Genomic DNA, 7092 nt, shown 5'->3' with positions numbered 1-7092 from the left:
GAAGTGCCCCAAGCGACCTCACGGGCCCCTTTTTGGGGTGTAACGGAAGTTTGGGGATTCAGTCGAAAGATGAAGGAAAACAAGATAAACGGCATAAATCAAATAAAGACACTTCCGCTTTCCCATGCGGACCACAAGACGCTGTTTGCGAGTCTAAAAACGATGGCGGGAAGTCGGACCGACCTCAGACAACTCGACGTCAACATTCTTCTCTCGGAGCAACAATGGCCACGCTTTCATAAGCTCGGATTGCTCGCGGATAGGGGAAGAGCGTTTCCTAATGCTCGCTGAACCCTGGACGCCCACCTTTGTCCCATCCCGGGCAGGGAGTGGTGCTATGGTGGGTGGTGGTAAAAGTTATTAAAAGAAACCTTGTTCTTGCCGCACACCACTCCACTAATCTCGTCATTATGTTGCCATTACCCAGTGCCCAGAGTGCGTTTTCCAATTAAAAATAGATCAGCTCCTCGTGTCGTGTTCCAGAATGGCTTCCGGAGAATGGGTTGAGCCCTCCCCCCTCCCGAGGGACAACGCTTGTCACGCTCGTGATTCTTGCTAGTGCTTCGAAAAATCATCTCTCCAGCAGCATTGTCCACGATTAAGCACTAAATGCGGAGAAGACAACGGAGTGAGCGCAATCTAATTACCTTCCACCAAAAGCACTCGCTTCCCATGGCTTCGACGGAAGCGCAACGTTTAAGCAACGTCGGACTTCCTTTCCGCTTGGCCGCATGACTATTTGCCATTTTTGGAACCGACCGATGGCCGGTTAAGCGAATGGATGGATGAAACCAGTTTACCTTCCAGCCACCGCCTCACCGTCCCAATACTGGAAGTCCCGTGAAATAGGTCAACTCCACTCCACGCGAAGTCATCGTCGAACGGTGACACCATCAGCGCGGTCGTCCTCACCAAGCTAATGGGGCGGGGAATTGGCGACAAATAATGTACTGGACGGACGGCAGGACGGGGGGGCAAAGACTTGTACGAAAGTGGAGAAAGTGGTGACCACTATTCGACGACGATTTGGGTTTTATGATTTTATGTTTACAGCCGACTTCCTCGCCGCCCTCCAATTCTTTGCTTACTTCGCCAAACTATCGACGATCTAGTACAGAGCCACACAGGACTTTGCCCATCACGCCTGGCATCGTGGCCTGGCTTGATGTGGAACCAATTAATCAAAAAACAACCCAAATGTCACCCCGTCCAATGGTTGCTCCGATTTCAATTTGTGGAGCATCGTTTTGTGCACCGGAAAGCACAATAATGGAGGGATGAAAGTACCGGACATTTCGAAAAGAGAGTGAGAAAGAAACAAAAAAGCGACCTCATCGGGGACAAAAGGCTTACGGGCACGACGAAAGTAAACCGTGAGCTACTCTAGGTCAACCCACCCGCGACATTGACCGTGAAGCCGGTGTGGGCCCCCCGGGGGTTGGTCTAGGTCAAAATGGCGCGGCGTGAGACTCGGCGTGCACGCCGTCTTGTCTTCTTCTGCTCCCGCGCTGTGGCGGCGGCCGCGTGAGGCTGTGAAAATGGAAATTCGTTTCACTGTGACCAAGCGCGGCACAGACACAGGCACAGGCAATCGTGACACGGAGACGTGAGGCTCGATCTCCGATTTCACCATTTTCATTTTCCCAACATCCTGCCATCCGCCACCGCCAACCCCAAACCCACTTCACTCGCTCATTTGAAAGTGGCCAAATTTGAATGACCTTCATGCAGCAGCAGCAGCAGCAGCAGCAGCAACCGCACCGTGGCCAGTACCATCCACGGAAATCTGTGTTCGGGCCGAGGCGTAAAGTTGGCTGAAATGCGTATCCATTATGCTCCCGTTAGTAAAGGCGAGGGTGGTGGAGAGGAATGGAACGAAGGGGGCCCCGAATGTTGCTGTGGAAAGTGGATTCGTTTAGCTTCCTTTGTGTTCCGGAGTGTTCCGATAAAGCGAAAGAAATTTAAAAGAGCTTTCGCTCCTCACGATCGCTCCACCGATCACCGACCGGACCTCCATCAGCAGCATTTCGGTGGCCGGAAACAGATTGTAACCTTATTACACACAGACACACACTCACAAGCGCACGCCAGCGCCACCAGATGGCTCTAGAGGTTAATTTTGGAAGGAGGCATCAGCAGGCTGGCATGCGCGTAGTCTCCCTCCCCAAAAAGGGGGTGGTAATTGCACCCACGGCTACGAGCATCCAGTGGTCAGCCAGCAGACGAAGATGCTTGTGTGTATCTTGGCGGATCTTTAAGATCGAGTGCCGCCACACCTGTACGCCCGAAGACCATTGAGCCTTTCATATTTCCAGTTGACTCCCTAACCTCGCGCGCGCGCGTCATCGGGTACGGATCACTTGAGTCGGTGGATCTGGGACAGCAGAAGCCATTTCTAACGCTGAACTGCTCCAACTTGGAACCTTTGTTTGCTCCCCTTTTTTCTCCGTACTTGCGTGGACCCGAGGTTGATGGACTTTTCTAATTTTTGTTTGAACAATCATCGCGGTGACGTTGATTTAATTCTCATCATCATCATCATTTGCTCGGGAAAAATCAATAGAAATCTTCGTTCAAACAGCGATTGTTCGCGATCGCCGACCTCCGGGCGCGATCGACGGGAAACTTGACTTGGCCTGGCCAAGAAATTAGAAGATCAAAGCCAAAGTGAGCCAAGGAGCGACCGGGGAGCGAGAGAGAGAGAGAGAGAGAGAGAGAGAGAGAGCGAGTACCCCCTCGTTGTTTAGTAGTTACGACGACGAAAGTGGTTCCCAAGGCTGCAGTGCTTCTTGAGGTCACCGTGCACCGTGTGCTTCTTTCTTCCAGTAAAAATGGGGTTCCCGTTATTATCCGAAACGATCCGGCACCCCATTAGCGGGCGGCGTGGTCACGATTTTCAATAATCATTCTCACCACCATTGCCGCCGCCGCCGCCGGCTGCAGCACCACCGAATGGCCACGGTGACGCATGGCACCGAATCATATTGGCAGCGGCGCATCCGTTCACATACGCGTTCACTAGCGCAGAATCCAGAAGATGAGAAGAGATGAACTCATTTCTCACACTTTTCCATACACTTTTCCCATCGCTGGAGGGGGGGGGGGGGGGGGGAACGTGCTTGGTGCTTGGTGAGAAAGTGTGGCAAGAATTGACGCGATCCGCGATCGTCAACAATAGGAACACAACAATAGGCCACCCGGCGTCAACCGTGGCGGTGTGCGAGGGTGATACGCAAAGCGGACTCCAACTTTCCTTTCCAGCTCAACCCTCAATTGCTCCGAAATGCGATCATAAGATCAGGCGGCGGTGGTGGTGGAGGACGATGTTTACTTTCCCAAATCCCAAAGCTCTCGGGCACCACGGCGAGATGATCTCATTCGGTGGCGCGAGCACCAGCGGTGGGGCATCGAAGGCATCGAAGTTCCTCGGACTCCATATCCATCATCAATCACGCCAACCGGCCGTCCAATTGCCACCTGTTTTTTTTTCGGGGTGAGATCGTTTAGTTCACTTATCCTCTGCACCCAGATTGAGGAGCAGCAGCAGCAGAAGAAATAGAAGAAGAAAAGCGCAAGAAAATGATGATCCACGGCGTAATCGCGTGGCCATGCCTAGGACCTGGTCTGGTAAATAGAAAGCTACCGATCGAACGACCGACCGACCGACCGACCGGAGGGAATTTAGTACGAAGCGTTATCACCGTTAATGATCGGAAAAATCAAGGCATCGCAAGCGACGAACCTCTCCGGCCGCCTGGCGATCGTCCAAAGATTCGATCATCAAGATCATGCACCCCGTCGTGGTGGGGATTAAACGGGAATCAATCAAATTCGTCCCCGCTAGCCCCTATCCCTCCCCCGGGTGCTGCTCCACTTCTGGCCGGAACAGGCCGGTAATAGATTAAATCGTCTGCGTTTAATTCGTGGATTTTGCAGTCGAAGGCGCAGGAAGGAGCACCGAGATCGTCCAATTTGATAGACTCGTCTCCAAGTCCAAGAAGATCTCCATCTGCTGTGCTGGGAAAATTGGAATTTGTGGCTAGCAGCAGCAGAAAACGGAGTGGAGTGGAGCGGAGCGGAGGAAAAGCCCATAAGAGGGAAAAGAGTCTTGGTGGTTCTCGTGGTATGCGGCAGTACCTGGGAGTGCGCTCCATAAATGCCAAGATTCTTCTCCGACAGATCACCAGGTGCACCAGAGGTGCACTAACGCTCTCTGTCTGTTTGAGTTGAGGTTCATTCGTTAACCGCAGCAGCGATTGCCCGATACCGATACGCTACAACGCCAAGATCCCGCAGGGCCGCGCAGGAGAGTCCTCTACGTGCTCCCGGCCGCGCGTCGTCTATGCGCAACGCAAGCGCAGCATGCCTGTCCCGGCTCCCGACTTCCGACTCCCTTCTCCGCGCCCCTCTACTCCTCAATCTCTCTCCCCAGCTCGCCCTCGACATAAGGCGATCGATTACTTTCCGTTACCTGGCCTAAAAACCGGGCATGTAGGCTAAGTCCCGCCTGCATGCTCGGAAGCCCCGCAGGCTGCCTACGGGGCAGCGCAGCCAGGCCGCAGCGGGCCTTCGTGCTCCGGCTCCTGCTGAAGAGAAGGAAATTACCCATCGTCGGCGGACGGAGAACGGAGCAACCGACCGCCACCACCACCAGCAGCAGCAGCACCACCACCAGTCGCAAGTACTGAAGTGACTCATGACATCATTTACCCTGCCTACCCACTGGAGAGTGGCCACTCCATGCTTCTGCCTCTCTCTCTCTTTCTCTCTATTCCATTGCTTCTGCTGCAACTGATGCTGATGCTGATGCTGGTAGTGGAGGTTTCCCACAAACACAAACGGAATAGAGACGGACCGGGAGGAGCCGTAGAAGTGGTTTCTGGCTTGTGCCTGTTTCCTGCCACCGATGCCTTGCGACTTGCGGGCCTTAAATCTTCCGCTTCGATCCGATCCGATACGTTGCGATGGAGGAGCGCGCTGAGTGGCCGCTCGCGCTGGTGCTCGCGAGGATGGAAAATTGTGGCTTTCTTGTGGCGAAACGATCTTGTGGTGGCCGCGGCCAACGGGCGAGGGGGCGTGCTTTCCATCGCTTCGTGGCTTCTTGCCGGCACACAAAACCGGAAAGGTTTCACCCCCGTTGATCGAATGTTATTGGTTCAATTATGTCAAGTTCTACTTTGCGCCCTGCGCCTGGCATATGCACGCTTCCATCATCGACAGCAGCTGCTGGTGCTGCTGGTGCTGCTCCTGCTTCCCTCCTCCAACCCGGAATGGCCGGAATGGATTTTGATGGTTTCCATTACTCCAGGGCGCTCAGCAGCAGCAGCAGCAACAGCCTTGTCATGACTAGGCATAAGGCTCCGGGATGCCACGAACGTTTAGTGGCGCTACGGCGCTCTCTTTCTCGCGGGATTGGCCGCTCCGCCCCAAACCGTCATCATCGACAGTGGGCCAGTGTGTCTTCGGGGAAAGGTTAAAAGGCCACACCAACCCTCTCTGCCCTCCGCAATCGGCCACGCTTCTTCGCGCAAGTCATCGCGTCCATCGCGTGTGGCGCCCGTTCGTTCGGGAATAACCGATCCCACAACCGATTCGATTGCGAGATCAGCGGTGAAAGGGCTCACGTGTCGTGTCGCTGTGCGGCTGTCCGGGGATTTGATTCGCTCTCACCACCACCACCACCACCACCACCACTGGTCGCCCTGATCTATCTATCTGTGCCACAGAGACTGCACTTTGGGAATGACAAATCGAAATCAATCCTTGGTCAGACCCCACGAACGCGACGTTGCAGGCGCAGTTGGCCCACTTCTCGTCACAGATTTGAACAGGCGAACTGGGATCGGTGGAGGACAATCCGGGATACGGCGACGCGGTCAACCTCTTAACCATTCATTTGTATGCAAAACAAAGCGCTCCGTCCTGGGCAGCCGCGGGTGATGGCCCCGAGCAGAATGTATGATGAACTTATGCAAATGCGATGTGCGGTGGCCCTTACACAATGCACCATCATCATCCCTCAGCCCTCTCGAGCTGTGCTGCTCCTATATTGCGCCAGTACGTTAAACCGACATCCGACGCATCATGGCGTGTGTCGGATGTACCGTGCCATGCTCCTGCTGCTGCTGCTGCTGCTGCTACCGTTGCTGCTGAAGCTAATTACCTCAACCGATAGATCCGAGAAAGGTCATTATCGGCCACTGTTGTTGTAGTTTTCTCGCCCTCCGGGGCCCACGGTCCACCACGGTCATGGGCTGCCAGGGGTGTCACTACTTTCTACAATCTAAGCGCGATACAATTATGCCTCACGTCTCATCGCGTTACGCGGGATACGTGTGCATCGGGATGGCGTGCGCGATGTCCTCGGTGACCATGTGACTGACAAGAAAGACAAGAAAAACAAATTAACACCGTTAGTGGCACCAGCCCGGGATCGCAGGATGGATCGCGACACCCTTAGCAAAATAAGAACTTGCGGCGGCCACGTCTACTAATGACGCACTCCAGGCGAAGTTAATTTGATGCCAAGTCGATGCCATAAATCGATTCCCGGCTTGCTCGCTGCAGCACAATCTAATGAGTTTTATCGACGACACGCGCAACAACCGGTGCCACTGGGGCGGCCACAGAACTATAGAACCTCTTGGCCAACGTTCCAACGACTTTCCTTGGCATGCCTGGTTGGCAGGCTGCCTGACTGCCTGCCTGCCTGCTGAGGTCAACAGCTATTACGCTGCCGCCAACAACATGCAAATTGCAGCTTTTCAATACGCAACATAAAGGAAAAAGGGGGCGAGATTGAACAGGAAGACGAGCACAGCCAGAGCTCAACAGGAGGGGGAGCAAGAGAAGAGGAAGAAGAGCAGACCACCGACCGGCCACCGGCTGGTTGGCAGCTTGATAGAGTTGTGTTTTGCTTGCGGATTTCTATGGTTTCCACGATTCCATCTTTCTTCTTTTCCACCCGAGCAATGTGGCCAAGAATGAGTAATTAACACTTAACCTTCTTTCCACAATCCTTCCAACGGCTCCGCTTTGCTACCGCTGGTGGTGGCCATATGCATTCCAATGGCGACGACGACGACGACGGAG

This window comes from Anopheles aquasalis, chromosome 2 (genome assembly GCF_943734665.1).
Source record: "Anopheles aquasalis chromosome 2, idAnoAquaMG_Q_19, whole genome shotgun sequence".
Lineage (NCBI taxonomy): Eukaryota > Metazoa > Arthropoda > Insecta > Diptera > Culicidae > Anopheles > Anopheles aquasalis.
This window is presented reverse-complemented; position numbering follows the sequence as displayed.